Genomic DNA, 16,806 nt, shown 5'->3' on the forward strand with positions numbered 1-16,806 from the left:
TTAATTTGTCTGGGAGGTTGGGATCAAAGTTAAGAGGGGAGACTGGGCGTTTTTTGTAGTCTGGCATGTCCTTAAGATTTTTCCTGATTGATCTCGAGCTGCTTGATGAGAATTGTTGCTCCAGTTTCGTTCCATAGCTGTGCTTTGCTCTTATTGCACCTTGTAGTTTATAGTTGACTGCTCTGTATTAACTCTTGTCTCCATTTTTGTATGGCCAGTTTTCTTCTATGCGTAAGAGATGTAAGTCTTTGGAGAACCATGTTTTTTTTATTGCCATAGAATGTCACTGTTTTGGTGGGGATGCAGATTTCCTCGCAGAACTTGACATACAGTATCAGTGAGCCAAAACTCAGATGTAGCAATGATCCACTGTTTTGCTTTCTCTGCTATGGCAGGTGACTTGGTGCTTGTAGTTTGGGAGTTCGGATAACAGATTTGTGTAGTTGAAATCACCTAACACAATGACAGATGTATCAGGGTTTTCAACAGACGAGATGTGTTGGGAGAGACACCATATTACATATACTGTATACAACACAAAACTATTTTTATAAAAACAGACACAATCTTTTTAAATAAAAATGTGTCACATGTAAGTGAATCTTTAAAGATCCTCAGAGGAATTAGTGTCTCTTCAAGTTTTTCCCAGTTGGTGGGCAACGGTTGGGGCCAGAAGAAGGCAGATAAGATAACCACTGCTAATGTTATTACTGCTGCAGTATTATGCTATTTCTGTAAAATACTAAGTTCAAATAAATAATGGCTAATTCCAAAGCCCAATAATTGACACTGCGTTTTGTGGTCTACAGGTTGCAGATGCAGTAGGAGATTAACCTTAGCCTACTCACTCAGGTGAACATTGTTATACTAACGTTAATTGGAGGATTGCATATTACCGTATTAACAAGCCTACTACTCCCATATTTAAAACACACAATTTTACCTGAAATGAACCACCTGTCCACACCTCAAGTAACTTCACGTCAGGGTACCTAAAATGAGCTGGGGAGCAGCTGCCTGAGCAGAAAACAGTTTTGGCTCAAAAGGAACGGAAGAAGGAAAGTATTGCGAGGTAATGCAAAGGTGATCCTCAAATAATAATCCTCTACTTAGCCTTGGAGGCACCGTAGTATGTTAACTTGTTGGGAGAAAACTGGTAGTTCTATCTAAAGTCAGATGTTGAGCACTCCATGTAGCCAAAATGGTATGATCTTCGTTTCTTTAAGGCTCTGCAAAGATTCGACTGTGAGATTGGGAGTCGAATCAGGCTACTCATCAAATCTTCAACTATTCAGGGTCACCCCTATAAGGAATATGAATCCTTAGTAAATGTCTATTTATGTTTACCATAACAGAGAAAATGTTTTTGGGGTGGTGATGGCGCATTGGACAAGACACATGCCTTTAGTGTGAGAGACCCAGGTTCAAATCCCCACTGTGACACGTCCACCAATGTGTCCCTCAGCAAGACACTTAACCCTAGTTGCTCCAGAGGTGTGTGACCTCTGACATATTGTAAGTTTGCTTACAAAGCATCAGCTAAATCAATTAATGTAATGTAAATGGAGATGCAGTAAAGAAAAAATATAAAATTGACATCCTCGTCTGGTACAAAATCTATATTTCAAAACCATCATATAATTATAATGCAACTGAATATCTTCTACTACACCTTGACTACAACTGTAACTGTAAATTTGATGAAAAGAAACTACAATACAATACATTATTGTACAATTTTGCAAAATATACCAAGGTGGTGACCATGTCTTGGCCATATTTACTGTTTACATGTTGACTTTTTACTGGGAATTTTTCTTTGAAACACTATTTATTTCCATACAACCACATTACAAATAACATAAAGTTCCCAAATCATTGAAATATTGATCAAAAGAATGAATTTTGATCGAAGAACTCCCATGCTTTACAGGCTGATAACTTGAGAAAAGAAACTCCCACAATGGTGTGTGGTATGTATTGATTTCTCTAGGCTTGACCTTTCATTTGATACTACCAGGAGTCAGCCACCAGATGGCTATAAAGACCGTCTTCAAATGCAACACTCTGGCTCTGTTGATTTCACTGCCAGAAGAAAGCAGTCAGTTGTAGCAGACCTAAAAATTTTAGTTATGCATTTTAATAAATTTATGAGAATTGATACCCAATTATGAATTAATATTCATAAAATCAAAATTTCCTCGTTAAGGGCACCACCGGAGTTGTTATAATCCTAGAGTCTCAAGACCTCTAGGTAGTTTTGAATAATTATACAATTATTACTAGTGATCAGTTAGTTAATAATCGCTCAATTATCTTAAATCAGTCAGTCAGTCTCATATCTAAAGGGTCAATTCTCTTGGCAGGAACTAGAAATAGGCAACACACACAGCTCTTGATTATATTACAGTGAATTTATTCTCCAACTAAGGTGATAAAAAGATGGTTGGATACAGGGAACATAAACATTTGCTGAACAATGAGCCTGGAGGTTCGATTGTGGGAAGCATTTGACTCATACGGCATAGAAGAGCTACTGAAAGTAAACTAATGCTATAATTTAGGAGTTAAAATGGACATCTGATCACAGAACGTGTGTTGACGGGTCCACGCTAGCTGCCCGATCCTGGCTTTTTGCTAGGGATTCTCCGGGGTTCTCCGTGTCTGATTGAAGACGCCTCCTCCGTCTGGCAATTCGGCTGTTTGCAGGTTTCCTTGGTTGTAGCTGGCGAGACCACGTGGCTTGGTCTGACCTCGGTGAAGTTGGCTCGACGAAAAAGGCTTAAAATGGAACTTGGTCGTTCCTGAATTAGTCCAGTGTAACTTAACGGACTGATAACTTTAACAAACAAAAGAAATAAAGAAAATAAAACAAACTGAAGGCAGATCGATGTCGCGGCACTTCACGTGTGTAGCTTCAGGCGAACAAAAGGCCGGTCTCGCTGGCCGAGTCTGGGCGTTGCGTGGTGAGGCACGCCACACGCGTGCCGAAGCATCCAGCGAGCAGAGCAGAGTGGAAGAGAGCCAACAGCGAAGAGAAGAGAGCGAGGTCGTGTGTTGCTCTTTTGTTGCCTGGGGCGTGGTTCCCCAGGGGGTGTCTCAGGTCCCAAGGGACTGCCTTTCTAAACTTAATGTCTAAAGAAAAGAAATCTATTTGCACGTATTATAATCAAACATTTTCCACAATCGAACCTCAATGGTTGAACGGTTGTACTGTTCTAGGCATTTGGTAACAGGAAACAATTGTCACATTATTGGTCAGGATATTTATACATTTAACGGCATTTCCGACGAGGGCATGTAATACTTATTTCGCCCAGTTGGGGGAGCTCAGGTTACATGAGGAAAGCTTGGATTAAATCAAAGATCGTCTCTCCTTAAGAACCGGGGAATTTGTTGATTCATCCTTAAATTCAAGCTGGCGATTAAGAGTATAGTAAAACATTCCTTTGTCATCATTTCTAAAGGAATTTTGTAGGAAAGTATTATGAACAAGCATTGATTACATTAGATGAAGGAGTGTCTTGCTGAAAATCAAAACACTGCACAAGTAACTTCTTTTCAGCACTACTATCAACAACAGATAGCAACAACAGTTAACATAACTACTCAAATAGAGGCAAACGTAATCAGGTAACTAAAGATTTAATTAACTCAAATGCTTTGAGTCTTTGGAGACTGCAGTCCTTTTACATTGAAAGTTCAGTGTCTGGACCATGTCACACTTGGGTGAGACAGGGGTTTTCCTTTTTGATGTGGTAATAAAACAAAGAATAAGGTCAGTTGCCACGGAAACGTGTGTGGGGGGGCCAGTTTTGATAGGCTGTTCAGGGAGATGCCGATGGCTGGTTCGTGTCTCTTTGTCAGTTCAACAGTCAGGCCCCGCGTTATCAGCTTCGGAATCAAAAAGGTGCCAGTTTTATGGTCGGGATAGCACTTAGAGAAAGCAACTTTGACCCCTCCCCTTCTTCTCTGGGGAGGAGAAAGGAATTTAGGGTAGCTCCAAATTTATTCAATGTAAAATGCACAAATCCACACCGTTGTTCACTACACAGTTCATAGTGAGGTCAGGAAAATGTAAGTCATTTCGGGACTAAAAACAGTGAAAGAAAGTTACCGTTCTTAGTTGTCAATGTATATGCGTTTGTTTGTTGTTATTGTAATCCGACTTACTAGTCCGTGAGTTTGGCAACATGAATGAAATGAGTTACACATCTGATCTCAGTAGGCTCTCAGCTTTCAGTGGTGTGGTTGCATGTGTGTGTAGGATGAGATGAGAGATATCTGGAGGGCTGTAACTACGTGCATGTACAGTGTTCACAGAGCGATCTATGATGTAAAATAAGCTTACTTAGGTGCTTGATATGTTTGGTATGGATAAAAATGGTTGGTATGAGATTTTAGCTGAGCGTCCTAGCTTTATGGAGGTGTGTAACATGGATAGGGTGACCTGATACTGGATTCGGACATGATGTTTATCAAAAACATTTTGCGCAAAAATTGCTCCAGGTACCTGGGGTGTCAGGGCTCAGTTGTCCTCTTTGTCATTTCAGTACGAAATCGCTACGGGCCTGCTCTACCCCATTCACTTCCAATTAATTTTGGCTTTAGCGTTTTCTACATCAACTCACCACCAACACCAGTGTTTGGGGGGGCGGAGGGGTCAAACGGCTTCAGCACCCCCTTTAGATACCATGACATTACTTTGGGGTCTAATTGAATAACTATTTACATTTCTCATATTCACTGTGTACATCATAAATTATTTGTTCACTCAGATGAAGTCCATCCTGTTTAAAATGGAAATTATTGTTCATTTGGAAATCAGGGCTTGGTGGCATGATGTTGTTCAACTAGGTAAAAAGTACAGTATGTAGAATGCACAATGTAATTTGTCTTGTTTAAATTTGTGTTAAATCAATTTGATGCTTTGAAAGCAACAACTGCATTGTCAGTGACTATTAGGTTCAAAAATACAACATTTGCCCAATTTAACACAATATTATGTAACATTATAGATATGGAAAAGAATTTTCAAGAAACTCTGTCTATTACTCTGGATAATCCATATACCTGGATAAAAAATAATCTCTGGAGGAAGTTCAAATAGAGGAATCCTTGAAAACCAGCAGGCCTACTTGAAGTCCAATGTAACAATCCATGCGCTGAAATATGTACTATATCCAGCAGGTGGCAGTGAAAGATCACTATTTGCTGTTCAGAGTTGTACTTTGCTTCACTTCCCAGCTCATTATCTCATACAGCAGTGCAGTAATGATCAGGTACAAAACACTGAACTCTGATCATGTTACATAATATAACATTACACATATATTCTCTCTTAATTTATTTATTCTGTTTTTATTGCCTTTGAATGGCATTTTCATGGTTTAATTTTCCTATGTAAAGCATTTTGAATTGTTTGTGCTATATAAATGTGCTATATAAACACAGCTACCTCGCCTTGCCTTACAATTTTTTTGATTCCTTAAGCTCATTCATACATTGTTCAATTTAAATGCATAAATACTAGATGATATTATTATATATCAATGTGTTTGAAACAGATTTGTGTTTCTTTAAGAGCAAGTGAAATTAAAATACATGTTACATTCATACTTACAAGTTCCATCTTGGGCAACTGAGCAAACTCAGTCCGCTGAGGCTCCAGACAAATCTAGTAAGTAGTAGCAGATCACAGTATTTTGTCAGAACAGTGTGTATTGTAGGCAGTGTTGCTTTGAATCCAAGCTGACTGCATTTGAAGAAGAAAACCACACCAAACCAAACCAGTCTTTTGGGTTTACTGTATTGCTTTAAGGTTTAGGTGAATGTTTAGAGCTTTGATCACTGAATGTCAAGCATGATGATGAGGAAAAGGCATTTTCAACTTTACCTCTAAATTCTTTTAATATTTGGATTTCCCATTTTTCATTAGATACTGTTTGGAAGGACATAACATTTGACAAGCACTGTTATGAGTGCATAGTACACTCAAGGTCGTTGATATTGAGGATGATGGTTTGGAGGACAGAGCTAACTGATAAGTTACTGCCTTATCAGTCTGTTTTGTTTTTACTCGTTTACTCGTTAATAATCCTGAATCTTATCCTGGATTTATCTTCACAGATTTTATAATGGGTCGTGAGATCAGCATGAACACAGTGGAAAGCTTGTTGTAAATATAGAGAAAGGTGCAAATATACTTCTTCAGATTTGCGTTTCATGTTTAACGTTCATCGCGGTCATCTTGTTACACCCATTCAATCTCCACATTCATAAAACAACACATTCACCTGGAGGCTGATCAGTAATATCAACCATCTCTGGTGTGATTTCCTTCCTTTGCTGCAATCTGATTTCACAAAACACCTTAAGTTTTCTTTTTTTTATTACTTTATTTTAAAATGTTCTCATAACTATCACACAAAAAACATACAAAACAGCAATAAAAATAGAAGCAGAACAGAAACAGATGAGAAAGGGGGGAAAAAACAGATGGAGAGATGCCAAAAAATCAGAGTGCAAGATCAAAGTTTACTCAGATTAAAGGGACAGCATAGCAGCAAACACAGAAAGCAGACATTTAAGTCTTGTCAAGCAATATCAAAAAATGGTTTCACCACCTTCAAGAAGTAGTTTTTTTAGTTCCCTCTGCTAAAATGAACCTGTTCCATCTTAGTCATTGAGTCACTTCCTGAAACATGGGGACATTGGAGACTTTCAGTTTAGTAATATTTTTTTTGGCTGCAACCATACCTGCTCTAAAAATCTGCTTCTGATTGAAAGGAAGGACCTTTGTACTGTCAGAGCAACCAAAAATAACCAATTACAATCCAGCTGAATATTCATTCGGCATTGTTTGGAAAGACATTTAAATATGTCCCGTTTAAGTTTTCTTAGTATGACATTTGAGGCTTAAGTTCTGGAAAAATTAAGGAATTACTGAAGGGTGTTGCACAGAATCCCTGAAAAGCTTTCCTTAGTTAGAAGAAAAAAAGATCTGGTATTTCAAGCATCGAAAGATTTTACAAAGATAAAATTGTACAGTTTCCATGTAGTCCATTTGTTTGCCTGAGCTTTTGATAGCCTTTGCTAACTGTTATCACCTTATCGTCTCACAAAGTCATAGACAAGAAAACCAAATTAGTCAGCGCAGAAAAAAGATTATACTTACAATTAGAATACAATAAAAGAAAGTGCATACTAAAAAGGACATTTGATCCTCAAATAACAGCAAACAACAAATGTTGCTGCATGTTGTCCCCTCTCTCACCCCTGTTTCCATTCACTATCCACTCTCCAATCTCTCTCAAATAATAAAGGAAAAAAAGGCCCAAGAAATGTCTTTCAAGAAATTTAATTCAAGAAAACAACCAATATGGGAACGAAAATGAATCAAGAAGTTTGGTGAAGAGGTCCATCCAAGCAGTCAAAAAAATTTTTCTTTTCAGTTTTTCTGTTCTGGCCAAAAAAGTCCCTAGTAACGTAAACACCTCAGATACCTGTTGCTGCTACAGTGGAAAGTTTACAATACTTCTATTGAAATGTACCTAACTTGTGAACAAATGTGATGTCATTAATTTTCAAAATGCACAGTGTCGTTCCTAAACACATTAATCATTATTATAATCATTCTTATGCAAATTATATACAGCTTATACAATATATATATATATACTATTTGAGTTTGCCAAGGAAGTGGCATGAGCCTTACACTTTGATATGTATAACTTAATAAATACTAATTTCTTAAAGGTTTTCTTCATTACTTTCTCTATGCACAAACTGTCACATTACATCACTTAATTTTACGATTAGTAGTAAAACCTCCATCACAAACCTCCATCACTGGATAACAATTCTCTAGCGTATTGTTGCAGCTACTGACTTCTTTCCAATTTGAATTTAAAATGATTTCCTGACCATTGAAACATGTCCTAATAAATCTTGACTTCTCCAACCACTGCTATGCTGACGACACCCAGCTTTTCTTGTCATTCCCCCTTCTGACACTCAAGTGGAGACATCCACTGCAATGTCTCGCAGTGGATGTCAAGACATCACCTTGACAAGACCAGGGTTGTGTTTCTTCAGGAGAAAGGATGCCGCACTGAGACTTGTCCATCACCAATGATAAAGCTGTGCTGCATTTTTGACCATGCCTAGCTATTGTTTGGAGGCTGAACATAATTATTGTAAATTGTAAAGCGCTAAATCACTGACCATTATTATATTATAATTTAATAGTTTAAGACTCAGACAGCACTGGCGACCTGTCCAGGATGTACCCCGCCTTTCGCCCGATGTCAGCTGGGATTGGCTCCAGCCCCTCATGTACGCAGGACAAGCGGTTGATGATGGATGGAAGACTCACACAGCATTTGCCTATTGTCAGAAATGGATTCACAATTCAGATGTCTCATCTTCATACAGTCCCCTCCAAAAGTATTGGATTGGTAAATTCCTTAGTTTTTGTTGTTCACTGAAGACATTTGGGTTTAAGATCAATACATTCAGGGATGGGCAGTATTTATGATAAATACAAAACTGGTAGATTTTGTAAGTTGTATTTGATTGGGTTGATGAAAATGGCTTCATTTTTTTAAATCAAAATACTTGTGTTTTGTGTTTTGTAGTTTAAAAATACTGTTAAATACATTGTGAGAGGTTTACATGATGAAAAAGAGAGAAAATTGATCCAGACCTGAAGATGAGCGAGGTAAGAAACGTGTAGGTCACCATTTTTACATCCATTTTTAGCACTTCCTACAATTCTCAACAGTTCCTGTTAAGGTTTAGTGTAACCTAGGCTGAATCGCTTACCAACTTACATAATGTTCTACCTGAATAGTTTGACTAGAAGCAGCTCTTAACCTACGCTTGCTCCTTTCAGCCTACCATACGGCTGATGTGTTAGCAGGTAGGGTAGGTAGGCCTTCTTTGTGTTGCAGTGCTATTGCAAACTGTAGCGTATCGTATACACACAAAATCGCCTACAATAGACACGGCTTTTCGAAAGCGTGTATATGTGATGCCTAAGATGAGATCGGGTTGGGCATGCATAATGAGTGCTGTAGCCTACTCAGCTGTTAGTTAGGTTACTTATGTTCTTAATCAGCTAACATTAGCACTGCTATAGCCAAATCAACGTAAGTGTAGATAGTAGTTATAAGGTCAACAACAGCTAACACTGGAGTATTTGATTTATAGATTTTTGAGCATTGTTATTTTTAAATAACTTAAAGGGGTCAAAGAAATCACTTAACAAAGTTTTACTTCCTTCTTGGTCAATGGACTCTAACCTCACTTAGAAATGAAGAACACGCCCATTTTCTCTGTTGCTTGCAAAAGCCACTATTCTGCTTCGTGAGGACACATCACATTGCTGAGCCTCCCGTGAAAGATACACAGATCGTAAAGATAGTTACTGAAAAGCAGCAGGCGAGCTAACAATGATGTAGCACCTTGGCTAAATGCAGTGAATGTAACGTTATCATGTAACCAGCATGGATTAGTTCAACCTGCAGGTGATAAAAATATTACTGTAATATTACAGCATGTTGTGTGAAGCTAGAGTCGGAGGTACCTTAGGATTTTGTCCTTACTTTGGTTGCTAAGGTCTTTTGTGCATTGGTTTAACTAACATTAAGGGCTTCCTTAAGTATACGACCAAGATAAGGAGAAAGTGTTTTATGCAACCAGTCAACCAACTAATAATAGCAGTTGTTCCTTGATACCTGTGCTGATATTCCAAACCTGATTCAAACCAGACTGGTTTCCACCACAAGTCCTTTATATTACAAATGCACTCCCTGATTTATTCATAACAACCAAAGTTGTAATGCAAAGCCATTTAACAGCAGTTTGTCAACTGATTCACCACTCATGTTTTTTGTAACTTTTGTAGCAAAGTAGGCCCCTCACTACCAAACAACGGCTAACTAAATTAAAATAAATTTGTGAGTCATTAGCAAACTGTTAAACATTAAACTGTTGGTTACTTTAAAATTAACCTTCATCTGGGTGATCACAGGGATATGTGAAGATTTGATCTGTTAACTGCTTGCATCAGATTTATTGCACGGCGATCAGGGACAGAAAAGCTGTTGCTCTCCAACATTGCCCACTTAATCAGCTAAATCAGTGTACTCAACTAAGGGATAGATCAAATAGGCGAGGAGAGAGAAGGTTTGCAAAGTGATTTCATGGTACCTTAGGAAAGTATTTTTGTTTATTTTGACACACTTAAAATTAGGGTATTTGGTATTTTATTTCAAAATACATTTTGATGTATCTTTTCCCATCCCTGAATACATTTTTGAAGAGAAAGGAATAGACAAACTAACAGAAATGAAGAAGTAACTTTAGGAAAAATGAGTCCGATTTTAGTCTGAGAAAGACAAAACAAGAAAACCATCAGTCGTCCTCAGCTGTTAACAAGTCAACTGCACCAACTAATGTTTATTGATGGCAAGCAGAACTAAAGTGCACAGTCTGCTTTATTTCAGTCATAAACCAGTATATATAAACCTTGAGATGACTGGCTGTGGACTCAGTGGGGATCAACTGTAGGGGTGAGTGCTAGTTTCTTTTCACCTTTCACCTTCAATCTTCAATAATCTATAGTAATTAAATGGAATATATAGTATGATTCTTGTATAATTTATTCCAGTTTTCATGTTAGGACTTGGCTTTATCAAATGTCTCCTAGAGAAAATCTGCTATGTTACATCATAGAAAATTAAAGTTAAATGCATGCTCTGCTACACACTTCCTAATTGAACCCCTAATTCAATTAGGAATAACTACAACTACATTTTATATATTGCAACAAATTATAATTCATAATTAAAATGTTTTTGTTTTTTTATGTAAACCATTTCAGAAAAAAACCCACCTACTCCTACTTAAGTTATTAGCAGAAGTTATTATTCTCATTATATGTTCCTATAACATTCAGAGGATTCAAAGTTTATTTTTCACATATATAAGTAATATCTGTGGTGAAATGTAATGTGGCGTGCTCCTAAGGTTGTGTCAAAAATAATGATTAGAAAAAAGACTTAAAGAATAAAACTTAACACACACATAGAAAGTAACTCCTTTAATGCCTTTGGTATGTAATTTACATTTTTATTCATTTAGCTGATGCTTTTATCCAAAGTGACTCACAATTGCAATACATGTCAGAGGTCGCATGCCTCAGGAGCAACGAGGGGTTAAGTTCTGGGACACAATGGTAGATGGGTCACAGTGGGGAAGTGAACCTGGGTCTCTCACCATCAGAGTGTCGTTTTTACTGATTTTAACTGATATAGAAATACATAGAGAATTCTTGCTATTGCAAAATATTGATTATGTCCCAAAAGATTTGGACCCATTTGGTATTTTGATGGTGCTTTTGTCTCTGGTGTTCAACCCGAAGGAAATGACGGGGTGATCCACTCTAATGCCAAAAATGAAGATTCTTTGTCAGGACAAAATAGATAAATAGATATGTTTGGATCCTGTTTGTTAAATGTTCTGTTTTTAAAGGGTGCTATTTTATGAGGAGAACATACAGTCAAAGTGTGGCTTTCGTGTTTAAACTCCAGATGAAGCTGTCAGTGTTGTTGCTGCTGGCCCTGCTGGCTCTGTCCTCAGCCAGTCTGCAGGACATCGTGAAGAAGAGCTCACTGCACAGAAAAGGTAAACATTTTATATATTTCATGTTTGTGACATAATAAGCTACAGATACAGATACAGATTTGCGTTACACCTGTAGTATATATCTAACCATGCAGGGTAAACAGTTTTCCAGACTTGATGTGCGTGTGGTTTGATATGTAAACTTTCTGTCTGTCTCTGTTCCACAGTTTCCCTACTCAACCCAGAGCTGGAGGACCTAGTGCCTGAACCCACTGGTAAAGTGGTGTCAGGGCCTCTGACTCCTGCTGACCTGGAGCAGCAGGAGAATCTACCGTCCTCCTCCATGTTTGGTGATAACGTTAACCTGGAGTGGCTGACCTGGGAAGGCTCTCTGCCCAACGGAGCCGTTGCAATCTACAATGGCTACACTGAGCGCACCGATTACGTCTGCAAGTACAAGTGCGAGGCTGGCTTCTACAACCCTAACCTGGGGCCATACTGCCGCTACCCCTATGGAGACCGTGAGTACTACGCCCCGAATTTGAGATCCTAGCCAACAAAGACAACTTTGAGTTTTTGGAGTGGAAAGAAGGTTCCTACGGTTCAGTGCCCCAATATTCAGTCAAGACCTGCCATGGGGTTGGCATCTATGTTGGAAAGAACAAGTATGGTCTCGGAAAGGTTGTTCCTCAGTTTGAAGCTTTCTTCCTGCCTTGGGAAGGTTATGAGTACTGGTACAAGAAGTACCAGGTCCTGACCATCAACAGGGATGCCTACACCCAGACCATAACTGATGTCAAGTACGCAATTGATGAGGTCGCCATTTTCCAGTATCCTCCTGAGACCATGCGCATCTCTGGGGTCACCAACAATGAGTGCCAGGCCGTGAGGAAGACAGTCACCATCTCAAAGACCTCAGAGGTGGAGACCACCTGGAACATAGGCCGATCCACCATGCTGGGTATCACAGCCAGCATTACAGCTAAAATCCCCCTCATCGGCTCCGGGGGCATTGAGCTAAGCGGTGAGAAGACACTCCAGTTCTCCAGGGGAACCACCATTGTGGAGGCCCTCAGTCACTCCGTGTCCGTGGAGCTCACTGTCCCACCAAACCACTCCTGCAAAGTTCGTATGGAGGGACGCAAGATCAAAGCCGACATCCCCTACACAGCTCGCCTTGGCCGCACCTACCGCAACGGAGAGACCCAGTGGACGTCCATAATGGGGACATATGACGGAGTCCAGATCGGAGAAGTCCGTGCTGTGGTGGACCGCTGTGAACCTGTGGCAGACGCCAAGCCTTGTCCCTAAAAGACTGAAAACACAACAGAAGATATTTTCTATTTCTTCCTTCATGTTGTGTGGAAAATGGAAAATAGCTTTTCTGTCGACTGGTGTCTAAAAGACAACTTTACATGTTCAAAATACATATTAAAATAAAATCATTTGGCACTTTCTTAACGTCCATTATCTCAGTAAGCATCCCTCTTCTTTACCAGCACATGAAACTGATTTCACATTCACAACATACACGAACATCAGAGCATTTACTCAGTGCTGCACTTAAGTACATTTTGAGTTTGATCTGACAGCTGGACTACTACTGATTACATTGCAGATAAAACGTTTCCATAAAAAATAAACAATGTATACTAAATTGGGCTCTGAAAGGGATTTTTTTCAAAAATTAGAACTTGGAATTGGAATGGAATTTTGAGAGCAGAACTGAAACGTTTTAGTTTGTGGTAATGATAATTTAGAGATCTGAACAATTCTTACTTTTACCTCTGACAAACCAAACATATTAACCAATTGTATTTGAATTTATGAAGATCTAAACAAACTTAGGGTTTTACTTGCTCATAGGAAAAAGAAAATTAACAAATGTAGTTGCCAGGAGAAAACATAAACATGAAAAAAACTGAAGTGGAGAGGGTAAAAAAGAAATTCATGATAAAAAAGGTGAACAGATTTACAACATGTTAAAGTAGTATTAAGACTTGACATAAACATTCATTATTCAGTTGTACTGCATTTAATAGGCCTATTCAATAAATTTAATTTATTCACTTCCTTGTGTAAGTAATTTTACAGTTGTAATAGGTATAGGTGTATCCTCACAAAGCCAGTGTGCAGTTATGCATTTGCTTTCCATAACCAAAAGAATATTTAGCAAGGTTGACAATGTAAGGATCAAACTATTGCAATTCATTTGAAATGAAACCTCCAAAACATTATTTATTTTATCAGACTAAGCCTAGTTTATAGGTTGTTTTTGGGGTTGGAAAATATCTATTAATTATTTTCCATGGGTATTCTTTCCAAGTATGAATGTGTCTGATGGTATAAATACTACTATAATACATATACAGTATTAGATACAGATACATACATAAATTTCAATCCACGTTTCATTCTCAATATATTCCCCAAGGTCAGATCTGCATGGATCTAGGGATGGAAATGTAGGCCAGTCCAAAACTTTGGTCCAGATTTTAATCTAACTAGGAGGTGGATTGCTATGAAATTTGGTTTAGACATTTATTTCCCTCAGGATGAACTGTAATAACTTTGGTGATCCTCTGACTTGTTATGTGGCACCATCGTCAGGTCAAGATATGAATTTATCCAACACTTTGGTGTATGACCTGCAAAACAGACATCTCCATAACCTCAGCTATCGTTGTTCTAATTATGGAAAAGGCAGTGGATAAACAATTAAATAATTCTTTAACAGAGAACAAGATCCACAGTAAATTTCAGTCAGGTTTTAGAAAGGGACACAGCACAGAAACAACACTTGTAAAGGTTGTCAATGACCTCAGGGTCAGCTCTCATTATAAAAATGTTTCCACCCTCATACTCATTCATCTGACAGCTTTGATACAGTTGACCTCTATATTCTTCTGGATTGCCTTGAGAACTGGATTTGTATCTCTGGCACTGCCCTATCATGGTTTCATATCTGACTGGCAGAAGTTATTTGGTCAGTCTTACTGACCATGTCTCAGATAAACACAATATCCTTCCAGGAATTCCACGGGATTCCATTGTTGGACCCTTATTGTTTTGTCTGTGCATGCTGCCACCTGGAAAAATTACCTGTGATCATGGAGTGAATTTTCACTTTTATGATTATCTGTTGCGTCAGACAACCCCAATGCTCTCAACTGAACATTGGATGAGTGGAAATTTCCAGAAATAAGAAAGAAATTCTTATAGTTGGCACTAAGACACACACAAAAATATTTCTAATAGATTGAAATATCTGGCTGTACAGAAAAAGAGTCTTGTCAAAAACCTGGGTGTCCTGATTAACTCTGAGTTGGATTTTAAATCACATTTTAATATTGTTACAAAGGCCACTTTTTTTATTTAAGAAACATTGCCAGAGTTAGGCCCCTTCGCCACTTGGAAGATCCCAAAAAGTTATTGCATGCTTTTGTTTTTTCACGATTGGATTATTGTAATGCTTTAATTACTGGTCTACCAAAAAAGTATATCAATAGACTGCAACTAATACAAAACGCGGAAGCAAGAGTTTTAACTAAAACCGGAATGAGAGAACACATCACTCCAGTTTTAGCTTCTCTGCACTGGTTTCCCGTAGCATTTAGAATTGATTTTAAAGTTCTTTCACTTGTTTTCAAAGCACTTCATGGTTTAGCACCTTCTTATAAATCCAACATTTTATCTGATTACATTCCAAGTCACTCTCTCAGGTCCTCTGGTGCTGCTTTGCTTAATATAACAAGAATGAACAGTAAAAAGTTTGGTGAAGCAGTGTTCTGGTTTCAGGCACCAATGGCTTGGAACAAATTTCCATTACAAATAAGAGAAGCTACCGCCATATAGTTTTAAGAAACAGCTCAAGACCTACTTTTATGCTTTTGCTTTTAACTAATTAAACACACATCTCATGGTACACATTGTGCTTTCAAGAGTTAGCATTTAGCATCAAGCTTATTCTAATGTATTATACTGTTTGTTTTTGTGGTTCACCTCATGTTGGACAAAATACTTGAGCAGTGAATTAATAGAGACAGGAAATACAGTTTGCTTTCCCACACACAAAGTTTTCCTCATTCAGCTTTGACAACACATACAGTATGAGATTTCTCTTGTTACACATATCCAATCAACTTCTATTGTGTCAAATTAAGATGGACAAAGAGAACAACATGAACTGTGAAGCGGACTGAGTCGCTGCTTATTACAGTCACTATATAGATCTGAATAATACACTGAAGTTCTTTACAAGCATTCACACTCAGCTGAATGCTGAAGCAGCTGAAGGCAGTGATAGTGCAGTTTTGTTAATGTAAATGACCTTTACACAGCCTTGTTTAACACATTCATTCAGAATGAATTTAAAAAAAAGGGCGCACACAGATGGCCATGACATCAGCGATTTTCAATTATGCTGGACTGTACGTGCAGAACAATGTCCATGTTGAGCAGCTTCTACTCTGGTTTAATCTTGGCAGCCAGCAACATAAGCAACAAGGACCTTCTTAATCAATCACCCACTATTACAGGGCATCTAATCACTCTGTTCCCAGCCTTACCTTATCTTAACATACATTATCTTGTCATCAATGGAGAAAGAGCGCCACAGCACTTTGGACATCATGCAATCTTCTATCGCCCAGTAGATACGGGACGTTAAATCCAGGCAAATTTATTTATGAAGCACTTTTAACAGTCTCATCAAAGAGTAATTCACAGAAAGAGGAGGGAGTAGTGCTTTTTCCTAAGCACAGATCAATAAAGAATCCTGTTATCATTATCAGCATGAATACTCTTTTTACACCAGGCCAGCAGATGTAGATGAGTCAAGGTCAGAACAAAGACAACTGGCTGTCACAACAAAAATAAGACAAGACCATAAAGATTATCATCTAAACACACTCATTCTTTAGTGTGTATGTTCAGCAAGCCTAGCTTGTATAGCTAAAGCTTAGATAAGTTGAGGTGAAGGTTCAAAGAAATCCTACAACCTGGAGTCTGACTTCAACATCAGATCCCTCAAAATGAACAGTTTCCAGTACCATTGTAGCATAGAGAGGCAGTAACATATAATTTATGACGGTAACGTGCACTAGCCAGCCCACAAATACTGTATTTGTATTTGTTAAAGAAAACTGAAATCAGAGGATAGTTGTCGTACTGGTC

The 16,806-nt window shown here is 38.2% G+C and overlaps 1 pseudogene; it reads left to right on the top strand.

The window, feature by feature from the left end:
- The first annotated feature begins 11,518 nt into the window (after positions 1 to 11,518).
- On the top strand, positions 11,519 to 13,096 carry LOC119891881 (annotated as a pseudogene).
- The last annotated feature ends 3,710 nt before the right edge of the window (positions 13,097 to 16,806 follow it).

The sequence above is a fragment of the Micropterus salmoides genome, unplaced genomic scaffold, assembly GCF_014851395.1.
Source record: "Micropterus salmoides isolate LMB-PRFRI ecotype aquatic unplaced genomic scaffold, ASM1485139v1 Ms_hic_scaffold_7, whole genome shotgun sequence".
Classification (NCBI taxonomy): domain Eukaryota; kingdom Metazoa; phylum Chordata; class Actinopteri; order Centrarchiformes; family Centrarchidae; genus Micropterus; species Micropterus salmoides.